Here is a 12,848-nt window from a genome sequence, read left to right as displayed (position 1 = left end):
CTAAGTGGAGGAAGTGCATCCGGATGGTGCTGAGCACCCCAAATCTCATTGCCGAGAGCATGCAGAAATCAAGCGCAGGCAGTGGAAAGAGCATGTGGCAAACCTGTCCCACTCACCACTTCCCTCAACAACTATCTGTCCCACCTGTGGCTCTCGTATTGGACTGTTCAGCCACCTAAGAACTCATATATTAAGAGTGGAAGCAAGTCTTCCACGATTCCGAGGGACTGCCTATGATGATGATGCTGTTTGTGGAAGCTTGCTGTGTACAAATTGTTTGCTGCATTTCCTACATTACAACAGTGACTACACTTCAAAATTACTTCATTGACTGTAAAACGGTTTGGGATATCCTGAAGTCGTGAAAGGAGTTATTTAAATGGTTTCTTAGCTTATCAAGAGGTAGTGTTCCATGTTTCAGAAATTGAATATTTTTTTAATGACGTGAAGCTGAGTGGTTTTGCCATATCAGAGTGGTATACTCCTATTTACACCTCCAGTGAGAGCTCTCTACATCATCTGGCTGGCACTCCAGCTCACCAACTGGGCACTGTTTTAGAACTCTCTCCCAGCACTGAAAATGTAAATAGTTTTCAGTACAACTATCTACATCCTATGTTTAAACCCACCTGCAATTAATTTAGAGACCATGGGCCAGATTTTCGCCAGGTTTGCGACCGGGTTTTCGCCGCGATTTGACCCTCCGCAGCCAAACCCATTCACAAAGCCTGGGCAAGATCCTCGGGTACCTGTTTGCGGTGGCGCTTCAAAGTACTGCCGGGGAGAGGTGCGCCAACGTGCAATGACTCTGATTGCGTCTGAGTTTCGACCCTCTCTCGACCCATATGCCGCACCCAGAATAGTGACTGGTCAAACCTATTGGTGCAGCCCTGTCATAAGCTGTAAGCATGAAAACATGCACAAAAGTAAGTTAAAGTTTAATTAAAATTATTTTTTTTTTTTTTGTTGCAGCGATTAGATAGTTAAGGATCTTGTAAATATATTTGGGAATTTTTTTACTCTTCTTTTTTTTTTCTTCCCCCCCCCCCCCCCTTCCCAAGGCGCCTCGCAGCGCTCCCGGCCCCAGACTAAAGTTGCTGAAACTCGCGCTTTGCGCCGCGAATACTTGTGCAACACCTCCTTTACATGCGTCCCTGGCGCAGATGTGAAGGACAAAAGTTCGGGCTATAAACAGTAGTGCAGCGAAAATGGTAAGTTTCACCGATCACTACCGTTTTCACCGAAAAACTCCAAAAGCCGAAAATCCAGCCGATCATGGGTTTGAGAGTATGAGAGTAAGCTTGCAGGAAACATAAAAACTGAGTGCAAAAGCTTCTATAGATATGTGAAGAGAAAATGATTAGTGAAGACAAATGTAGGTCCCTTGCATTCAGAATCAGATGAATTTATAATGGGGAACAAAAATGGCAGACCAATTGAACAAATATTTTGATTCTGTCTTCACTAAGGAAGACACAAATAATCTTCCGGAAATACTAGGGGACTGAGGGTCTAGCGAGAAGGAGGAACTGAAGGAAATCCTTATTAATCAGGAAATTGTGTTAAGGAAATTGATGGGATTGAAGGCTGATAAATCCCCGGGGCCTGATAGTCTGCATCCCAGAGTACTTAAGGAAGTAACCCTAGAAATAGTGGATGCATTGGTGATCATTTTCCAACGTTCTATAGACTCTGGATCAGTTCCTATGGACTGGAGGGTAGCTAATGTAACCCCACTTTTTTTTTTAAAAAGGAGGGAGAGAGAAAACAGGGAATTATAGACCGGATAGCCTGACATCGGTAGTGGGGAAAATGTTGGAATCAATTATTAAACATGTAATAGCAGTGCATTTGGAAAGCAGTGATGGGATCGGTCCAAATCAGCATGGATTTATGAAAGGGAAATCATGCTTGACAAATCTTCTAGAATTTTTTGAGGATGTAACTAGTAGAGTGGACAAAGGAGAACCAGTGCATGTGGTGTATTTGGACTTTCAGAAGGCTTTTGACAAGGTCCTGCACAAGAGATTAGTGTGCAAAATTAAAGCACATGGTATTGGGGATAATGTATTGACGTGGATAGAGAACTGGTTGGCAGATGGGAAGCAAAGAGTAGGGATTAATGGGTCCTTTTCAGAATGGCAGGCAATGACTAGTGGGGTACCACAAGGTTCAGTGCTGGGACCCAAGCTATTTACAATATATATTGATGATTTTAGACTAAGGAATTGAATGTAATATCTCCAAGTTTGCAGATGATACTAAGCTGGGTGACAGTGTGAGCTGTGAGGAGGATGCTAAAAGGCTGCAGGGTGACTTAGACAGGTTAGGTGAGTGGGCAAATGCATGGCAGGTGCAGTATACTGTAGATAAATGTGAGGTTATCCACTTTGGTGGTTAAAAACAGGAAGGCAGAATATTATTTGTGGTGACAGATTAGGAAAAGGAGAGGTGCAATGAGACCTGGGTGTCATGGTACATCGGTCATTGAAAGTTGGCATGCAGGTGCAGCAGGCGGTGAAGGCAAATGGCATGTTGGCCTTCATAGCGAGAGGATTTGAGTATAGGAGTAAGTAGGTCTTACTGCAGTTGTACAGGGAGGGCCTTGGTGAGGCCACACCTTGAATATTGTGTACAGTTCTGAAGAAGAACATTCTTGCTATTGAGGGAGTGCAGCGAAGGTTCACCAGACTGATACCCAGGATGGCAGGACTGACATACGAAGAAAGACTGGATCGACTAGGCTTATATTCACTGGAATTTATAAGAATGAACGTATAAAATTCTGACTGGATTGGACAGGTTAGATGCAGGAAGAATGTTCCCGATGTTGGGGAAGTCCAGAACCAGAGGTCACAGTCTAAGGATAAGGGATAAACCATTTATGACCAAGATGAGGAGAAACTTCTTCACTCAGAGAATTGTGAACCTGTGGAATTGTTGAGGCCAGTTCGTTAGATATATTCAAAAGGGAGTTAGATGTGGCCCTTACAGCTGAAGAGATCAAGGGGTATGGAGAGAAAGCAGGAATGGGCTATTAAAATTGAATGATCAGCCATGATCATGTTGAATGATGGTGCAGGTTCGAAGGGCCGAATGGCCTACTCCTGCACCTATTTTCTTTGTTTCTATGACACTGCACAGGAGCTGCATCCCCTCCAGGAATTAACTCATTGCTTTGTTCTGGTGTCACTTCCAGTGTAAATAAATCAATTCAGTATCAAGAACAGCAACTTGCATTTATATAGTGCCTTTAACATCTAAAACAACTAGGTGGTTCACGAGAATAATCAGACCTAAAATCTTGACACTGAGCCAAAGAAGGAGACATTAGGATAGGTGACCAAAAGCTTGGTAAGAGGTAGTTTTTTATTTTAAAGAGCGTCTTAAAGGAGGAGCGCTTTAGTGAGGGAATTCCAGAGCTTAAGGCCTAAACAGCCAATGGTGTAGCAAAGGAAGTTGGTGATGTTCAAGAGACCAGAAATCGAGGAATGTGGAGTTCCCAGGTGGTTGTAGGACTGAGGAAGTTGGAGATGGGGAGGGGTGAGGTCATGGAAGGATTTAAACATGAGGAGAGAATTTGAAATTCGAAGTGTTGGACTGGGATCCAATGCAGGTCAGCGTGCACAGGGGTGATGGTAAACAGCACTTGGTGAAAGTTAAGCTACAGGCAGCAGAGTTTTGGATTAGCTCAAGTTTATCGGTTTACATTCACATGTCATTTTTTAACTTTAGTGATGTGGTTATGTAATTTTGGAGACAAGCATTTTCTGTAACCGAGATTTTTCCTTCAATCATTCTGTGCTCTTGTCATTCACATTTTGCCTCAGTTTGGGGATAGAAACTTTGTCTGCTCTCATTTAGATTTGTTATGTCAATTTTTGTAGACTTGCTGAGCTCTGCTATGTAATGTGGTCCCATTGTAAGGATTGCAGCCATGCTGAACTGACTCCCCATGTGTAGCTTGCCTACGAAGAGGCTGTTGACCTGGTAGATCCCTATTATCACAATTTTGTGGCCCAAGATATTGTCGGTTCCTTGCATGTCAAGTTTATTTATCAACTTTAATATTTCAAGAATTTTTAATGTAACAAATGTTCAGTTTTTCATGATTTTTAGACCCAAGATAATTTTTTGTGGGTGTGTGAAGAGAGTATAAGTATAAGTAGAAATGTTTGAATTTTGTCAGAACATTTTTCTGTCTGATTTATTTGGTTCTAATGGAAAGCTCAGTTATAGTAGGTCAACTATAGGGACACTGGATTCCTTGCTGTCTTAAGTATTACATGCATTAATTTTGCCTTGCTTGTAAATGTAAAGAAATTGGACTGGTTCATTATTGGTACTGTGCAAGTTTGAAACTGTGAGTTTAAGGGCCCAAGTTTCCACATGATTTGCGCCTGATTTTTAGGAGCAACTGGTGGAGAACGGACTATCTTAGAAATCGCAATTCTCCACATTTTCTTTCTGCAGGTAGAACAGTTCTACTTTGGAACAGAATTTTTTCTTCAAAAGAGAGCGTGTCCGGCCACTGACACCTGATTTGAAAGTTTCCACAGTGAAAACGTACTCCAAACTAAAGTAGAATGGAGCAAGTGAAGATTTTTGTAGAACTGAAAAACCTGTTCTACACATTAAAAAATCAGGCGCAGGTTACAAATTAGGCGTCCAGAACGAGGTGGGGGGGGGGGGGGAAGGGAAGTCATTAAATTCTATAATAGATCCTTATTTATACTTATACAAATATTATACAAATAAATCTAACCTGAATAAACATAAGCAAAAAGATTAAATAAACCATCTTCCTACCTGTGTGAAAGTGCTTCAGGCAGGCCCTTCGGGACCGAAGGCTGAATGGGCCGGCCCGAGACTTCGGGCAGGGCCCGTCCCCAGCACCAGATTTACAGGTAGGTGGCGTTGGGTTGGGTCGGGTCGGAGAGGTTCGGTTCGGGTCGGGAGGGAGGGAGGGAGAGAGAGGGGGTGTCGGATCCAGTCCGGGAGCGGGAGTCGGGTCTGGTCCAGTGGTGGGGGGGGCGGGGAGCGGGAACAGGAGCGCGGGTCGGATCCTGTCGGGGGAGCGGGAACAGGAGCTCGGGTCCAGTCGGGGGCGGAGCGGGAACAGGAGCGCGGGTCGGTTCCAGTCGGGGAGGCGGGAACCGGAGCGCGGGTCGGGTCAGGGGGAGGCGGGGAGCGGGAACAGGAGCGCGGGTCGGGTCCAGTCGGGTGGCGGGGGGGGAGCTGGTGTCGGGTCTGGTCCGGAGGCGGGGGGGGTGGGCGGTGCGGGGAGCAGGTGTCTGGTCTGGTCCGGAGGCAGGGCGGGGAGCGGGTGTCGGGTCTGGTCGGGGGCAGGCGGGGAAAGCAGGAGCTGGCCATGGGAGGAGCCTTATTCACGCAGCCCCAGTGAGGCCATTCGGCCAGGGCTAGGGGCTGCGTGCTTCGGGCCCCTCCCACACAGTTCGGCGCCTAGAGCTACTGCACTTGCGTGCCCACTGTAGCGCGCGTGTGCAGAGGTCCCGACACTGTTTTCAGCGCAGGGACCTGGCTCCGCCCCCCTACAGCTCTTGCTGTGCTGCGCCGAGGGCCAGAGGACCTGCAGGGAGGTGGAGAATACCGAGGATTTTGTGGCACTTTGTGGCGCGAAAAACAGGCGTCCAGGTCGGGACTGCGCCGTTCTAGGCGCGTGTGGAAACTTGGGCCCTATATGTGGGAACTGAACAGTTCAGCATTTAACAAACTTGAAGGCTACTGTAATAGGAAGTTGACCTGTGGTTATCATGCTGATGTCTTTCGGATTGAATCAGAGGCGCTGCAGTGACTTCATGATATTCTTTTAGAGATCACTTTGCTGCTGTTGAGTTTGCTACGTTTTTTTTTAATAGTAACTGCTGCTGTTTTAATGCAGGGCTTGCAATTATGTCTGCAAAATCCTTGGTTGCAACTACTTGCAGTTAAATAGTGCTCTTCAAGTCTATGAAAGTCTGAAAGTGCCTTACAAGGGGAGAGGTTGCCATTGAGAAGGTTAATGAAGGAATTTCAGGAGAGGATGCTGAAGGCCTGGTTGAAAAGGCAGGTTTTTAAAAGTGGCTTTATAAGGTGGTTAGAAAGGTGAAGTGGTTTTGTTGCCATATTCCAGAGAGTAGGGATATTTATGAAAGTGGGCTCCCAATTAATTTGAAAACCAATTCTATCACCCCAATTCCCATAGTACAGGTTCTACCTCCCGAATCCGGCAACCTCGCGACCGAGGCCGAGCGGGTTTTCGTGTTTTTCCGGACTTCAGAACGTCTTTCTGACGTCACGAATCCGGTAACATCCGAGCCCAAGTTCGGGTATTTCCGGATTTCAGAATGTCAGAAAATGGGGGGTGGGGCCGGGTGTGCTCGCCGAGGAGCTGTTCGGGTCGCCGGTCCCGTTGATAAAGTCGTCTGGTGGGGCCTCGCCGCTGTGGAGGAGTTCCTTGCCTGGCCTGAGGTAGGTGGGGTCAGGCAGCTGAGGTAATGGCCAAGTCGGTTCGTGAAGGCGGGGGAATCCGGATATCGGAACATTTTCTGGACGACCCCGTCACGGATCGGCCTGGATTCCAGAACATTCTGGATTCCTGAACTCTGGATTTTGGAGGTTGAACCTGTAGATCGCTGTGTAGCAGAGAACTCTGGCTGCAGAGTTTTGATTAGCTGAAGTCTGTGGATAAGTGAGGCTGGTAGAGAGCATTTGCAAAATTAGATGATGGGCGTGGTTGGGAATTTCCACAGTGAAGATAGGAATGTATGTGAGTTATGATCTGAATGTGGAAGAAAGTGGCCTTAGCAATAAATTGGGGATTCGTGTAATATGTAGTCTGATCATGTTCCATCGTGTGTTCCGCACCTGGAGAGACATCCAAATTAAAAGGCTATCAAAAATGCTAATCACAAAACCAAAGTTTGTGTTGATCAAAGTACTTTTTAAAAAATTCCTTTTGTAGCTTCTTCAGAAAGGACAGGTGTGGGACTGTTTAAACAACTGGGTATTGTCTCATGCAAAATTTCCCCTTTTCCTCAACACTTCTACCCTTGTTTCTCTACTTTGCTATACACAAGTTCTGTACAGTTTTTTTTTTTAAAAGCATACATACTGAAAAGGACCCGTTTATTTCCACTCTGCTTCCTGTCTGCCAACCAGTTCTCTATCCACGTCAATACATAACCCCCAATCCCATGTGCCTTAATTTTGGACACTAATCTCTTGTGTGGGACCTTGTCAAAAGCCTTTTGCAAGTCCAAATACACCACATCCACTGGTTCTCCCTTATCCACTCGACTAGTTACATCTTCAAAAGTCGAGATTTGTCAAGCATGATTTCCCTTTCATAAATCCATGCTGACTTGGACCGATCCTGTCACTGCTTTCCAAATGCGCTGCTATTTCATCTTCAATAATTGATTCCAACATTTTCCCCACTACTGATGTCGGGCTAACCGGTCTATAATTCCCTGTTTTCTCTCTCCCTCATAGAAGCATATAAAATTCTGATGGGATTGGACAGGTTAGATGCAGGAAGAATGTTCCCGATGTTGGGGAAGTCCAGAACCAGGGGACACAGTCTAAGGATAAGGCGTAAGCCATATAGGACTGAGATGAGGAGAAACTTTTTTTACCCAGAAAATTGTGAACCTATGGAATTCTCTACCACAAAAAGTTGTTGAGTCCAGTTCGTTGGATATATTCAAAATTGAGTTAAATGTGGCCCTTGTGGCTAAAGGGATTAGGGGGTATGGAGAGAAGGCAGGAGTGCGGTACTGAAGTTGCATGATCAGCCATGATATTGAATTGTGGCGCAGGCTCGAAGGGCTGAATGGCCTGCTCCTGCACCTATTTTCTATGTTCTCTGAAAACAAACGTAGGTCCTGTGCAGTCAAATTCAGGTGAATTTATAATTGGGAACAAAGAAATGGCAGACCAGTTAAACAAATACTTTGGTTCTGTCTTCACGAAGGAAGACACAAATAACATTCTGGAAATACTAGGGGACTGAGGTTCTAGTGAGAAGGAGGAACTGAAGGAAATCCTTATTATGCGGGAAATTGTGTTAGGGAAATTGATGGGTTTGAGGGCTGATAAATCCCCGGGGCCTGATAGTCTGTATCCCAGAGTACTTGAGGACGTAGCCCTAGAAATAGTGGATGCATTGGTGATCATTTTCCAACAGTCTATCAACTCTGGATCAGTTCCTATGGACTGGAGGGCTGCTAATGTAACATCACTTTTTAAGAAAGGAGGGAGTGAGAAAATGGGTAATTATAGACCGGTTAGCCTGACATCAGTAGTGGGGAAAATGTTGGAATCAATTATTAAAGATTAACTCGCAGCACATTTGGAAAGCAGTGATGGGATCAGTCCAAGTCAGCATGGATTTATGAATGGGAAATCCTGCTTGACAAATCTTCTAGAATTTTTTGAGGATGTAACAGGGAGAACCAGTGGATGTGGTGTATTTAGACTTTCAAAAGGCTTTTGACAAGGTCCCACACAAGATTGGTGTGCAAAATTAAAGCACATGGCATTGGGGTTATGTTCTGCTGTGAATAGAGAATTGGTTGGCAGACAGGAAGCAGAGAGTCGGGATAAATGGGTCCTTTTCAAAATGGCAGGCAGTGATGAGTGGGGTGACACAGGGCTCCGTGCTAGGACCCCAGCTATTTACAATATACATTAATGATTTGGATGAAGGAATTGAGTGTAATATCTCCAAGTTTGCAGATGACACTAAGCTGGGTGGCGGTGTGAGCTGTGAGGAGGATGTTAAAAGGCTGCAGGGTGACTTGGACAGGTTAGGTGAGTGGGCAAACGTGTGGCAGATGCAGTATAATGTGGATAAATGTGAGGTTATCCACTTTGGTGGCAAAAACACGAAGGTAGAATATTATTTGTGTGGTGGCAGATTAGGAAAAGGGGAGGTGCAACGAGACCTGGGTGTCATGGTGCATCAGTCATTGAAAGTTGGCATGCAGGTACAGCAGGCGGTGAAGAAGGCAAATGGTATGTTGGCCTTCATAGCTAGGGGATTTGAATATAGGAGCATGGAGGTCTTACTGCAGTTGTACAGGGCCTTAGTGAGGCCCCACCTTGAATATTATGTTCAGTTTTGGTCTCCTAGTCTGAGGAAGGACGTTCTTGCTATTGAGGGAGTGCAGCGAAGGTTCACCAGACTGATTCCCGGGATGGCAGGACTGACATATGAGGAGAGACTGGATCGATTGGGCCTGTATTCACTGGAGTTTAGAAGGATGAGAGGGGATCTCATAGAAACATATAAAATTTAGGACTGAGATGAGGAGAAACTTCACGCAGAGAGTTGTTAACCTGTGGAATTCCCTACCGCAGAGAGTTGTTGATGCCAGTTCATTGGATATATTCAAGAGAGTTAGATATGGCGCTTACGGCTAAAGGGATCAAGGGGTATGGAGAGAAACCAGGAAAGGGGTACTGAGGTGAATGATCAGCCATGATCTTATTGAATGGTGGTGCAGGCTCAAAGGGCCGAATGGCCCACTTCTGCACCTATTTTCTATGTTTCTACCTCCTCCTTTTACTATGTTTGTGGCAACATCTTCCTTACTGAAGCCGGATGCAAAGTACTTAAGAAATAGGAGTAGGCCATTTGGCGCCTCGAATGTTCTGCCATTTAATAAGATCATGGCTGATATACCCATTTAGTAAGTCAGCCATACCCTCTGCCTCCATGCATAACTCTTTTTGGTCCCTAATCGGCCCCACCAACCCTCTTGCTATCCGTTTACTTTTATAATGTGCAACGGCTTCGAGATGGGTGACTGGGTGACGTCATCAGGACCCAGGTCGCCATTTGGAGCGTGGGCAGGAGCATCGATGGGGCCCTAGTAAAGCAGAGGAGCAGGAAGGTTGTGGTGGATTTGCGACGAGTAATGAGGGATTGTGGGTGATCGTGACGGAGGTTCAGCGAGTGTTTTTGTGGCGGAGGAGCGGCGAATGAGGGTAGGGGGCCTAGGAGCAGCATGGGCCTGCCCATACTGCGATATGTGTGCGCACTAGGTCCATGCAGCAGGTCTCCAGTTGACCTGATTAACCCTAGCCACTGGATAAAGGCCTAGCTCTGTCAAGCCCGTATGGCAGCTGATGTGCAACAGTCACCACACGTTAAAAAAATCCATGCACAGTCATCTTCCACCCCTTCAATTGGAGTTCAGGACTGGAATATCGGGTCCTTCATTGAAACATCTGTGAACTCCTGTGGAAGCAAGTCATCCTTGTTCGAGGGACCACCAATGATGATGATGACGATATGCCTAGAGAAGACTTGTGGTAGCTGCCATTCTATTCTCATCCCCTCTTTTTGTTCTTTTTCACTTTTCCTCTGAACTTTCTATATTCAGATATCTAAGCTCTTGTGGATCCCCTATTTTAATCGCACCACCATTGGTGGCCGTGCTTTCAGCTGGCAAGGGCTTAAGCTTTGGAATTCCCTCCCTAAATATCTCCTCTTGAGATATTCTTTAAAACCTACCTCTTTGACCATCTGCCCTATCTCCTTATGTGGCTCGGTATCAAATTTTGTTCGATAACACTTCTGCGAAGCGCCTTGGGACATTTTGCTACCTTAAAGGAGCTATATAAATATAAATTTTTATTGTCTCACTGCTGAAAGGTCTTGTTCTCAGTAAGAATCACAAAACTTATAATTTTGTAATGAAAAGATAAGTGCTGGTTCAAGAAGCGCTCGTTCAGATCCACATTCAGAACAGATTCAGCTTTAAGTCATGATCAATGTTGGGAGCTCTCTGAATGTTCAGTTAGTCTGAACGTTGGTGAAAAGGCATTGGGGGCTCATTGAATTTGCACAGAGAATATTTAATTAATTATTGTTTTTCACAAGATCTGGATCAAGGGGTTAGTTGACCTTTTACTACTAGCTAAGGAAAACTTTTTTGGTGGCGTTTAGTTCATACATTTTTGAATATTGACCATTCCAGTTTTAATGGGCCCAAGTTTCGGCCTCAGTTGCTCCTGATTTTTTGGACCAACTGGTGTAGAACGGAGTATCTTAGAAATTCAAATTCTCGGCATTTAGTTTGCTCCAGTTCTAGTCAGTTTGAACAGTTTCACTTTGGAACAGAATTTTTTTTTCAAAAGGGGGCGTGTCCGGCCACTTGCGCCTGTTTTCAAAGTTTCGGCAGTGAAAACTTACTCCAAACTAACTTAGAATGGAGTAAGTGAAGATTTTTGTACGCTCGCAAAAACCTTGTCTACACTTTAGAAAATCAGGCGTAGGTTACAAATCAGGCGTAGGGAATGGGGGGAGGGGGGTTTAAAGGGAAGTTTACAAACATTAAACACTTCAGTTTTACAAATAAAGAGCCATCATCAATAATAAATGATAAAAACATCAATAAATCAACCAATAAATAAAACATTTTCTACTTACCGACTGCAGCACCGGGAGCCCTCCAACAGCTTGCTGGGATGCCCCCCTGCCCAGTGTGTCTCTGTCAGTGTCTCTATCTCTGTCTGTCTGTGTGTGTCTCTCACTCTCTGTCTGTCAGTGTCTGTGTTTCTGACAGCGAGGGGAGGGAGGGGGGGGTGGGCGGGGAGGGGGTTGACAAGTGAGGGAGGGGAGGGGGGTTGAGGGGGGAGGGTGAGAAGGCAGGGAGGGGAGGGAGGGGGGGTGAGAAAGAAGGGAGGGGGGGAGGAAAAAGAGAGAGAGAGACTGAACGGGCCGGGCCCAAGACTTCGAGCTTAGACTTAGCGGATTGACAGGTAGGTGGCGTCAGGGTCGGGAGCGCGGATCGGGGCGAGGGGGGGGTGGGGGGGGAGGAGGAGATCGGTTGGGAGCGGAGGTCGGAAGCGGAGGTCGGGTCGGTGGGGGTGTGGGAGCGGGGGTCGGGTCCGGTCCGGAGGAAGCAGGAGCTGGGCGTGGGAGGAGCCTTATGCACGCAGCCCCAGTGAGGCCATTCGGCCAGGGCTAGGGGCTGCGTTGCTTCAGGCCCCTCCCACACAATTTTGGGCGCCTGGAGCTACTGCACCTGCACACCCACTGTAGCGCGCATGTGCAGAGGTCCCGGCACTGTTTTCAGCGCAGGGACCTAGCTCCGCCCCCTACAGCTCCTGCTGCGCCGCGCCGAGGGCCAGAGGACCAGCAGGGAACCGGAGAATCTGGAAGTTTTTTCAGGCGCACTTTGTGGCGTGAAAAACGGGCGTCCAGGTCAGGGCTGCGCCGTTCTAGGCGGGGCCCGAAACTTGGGCCCCAAGTAAGTCATTGTATATAAATGGCCTTACTGAGTGTAAGGTTACCTAATGCAATAGCTGCTGGAGAGAACATAAGATGGTATATTTAGATGCAATTCATTTTTATCAACTCGTTTCTGAATTTAGTTTGAATCGTTCTGTAACAAGTTGATTTTAATGTTTTTTACCTTTAGCGCTGCAGTTCTTGAATAGTAACAAAAAAGCAGTACAGTATTCAAAAATTTCAAAGTGTGCTTAAGTGCAAGATTTTGCAATGGCATAGGAGGAGGAGAGTAGGCTCTAGTAATGTTTAATTTTGGTTCTCCTCATTGCTGCAGGACTACCTCTTAATTTTTGCTTCTAACATGAAAGAGAATTGGAAGTATTCATTATGGAAGTGAAAGACAAAAGGCCGAAACTCCCTCAAGAATTTTGCGATGATTAGGTAGCTTCATCTGACAGCTTGTCTGAGAATGAGAAGTCCATTTGCCAGTCCTCTTTCTACCACTTTATGATGCGGTTTGTTGAGACACCAGTGCAGATACAATCTTGAAAAGATACAATCTTTCATGGTTTTGTATGTGTAAAGAACCTCTCTGATGTGATCC

General features: G+C 46.0%; 1 protein-coding gene across 1 annotated transcript in view; it reads left to right on the top strand.

Moving 5' to 3' along the window:
- Window positions 1–12,848, top strand: part of LOC139259937 (serine/threonine-protein kinase 17B-like) — a 45,090-nt gene that overhangs the window by 4,390 nt on the left and 27,852 nt on the right. The window lies entirely within an intron of this gene.

Source organism: Pristiophorus japonicus, chromosome 3 (assembly GCF_044704955.1).
Source record: "Pristiophorus japonicus isolate sPriJap1 chromosome 3, sPriJap1.hap1, whole genome shotgun sequence".
NCBI classification, from domain to species: Eukaryota; Metazoa; Chordata; class Chondrichthyes; family Pristiophoridae; genus Pristiophorus; species Pristiophorus japonicus.
Note: the sequence above shows the minus strand (reverse complement) of the source record. Positions and strands in the feature narration are given on the sequence as shown.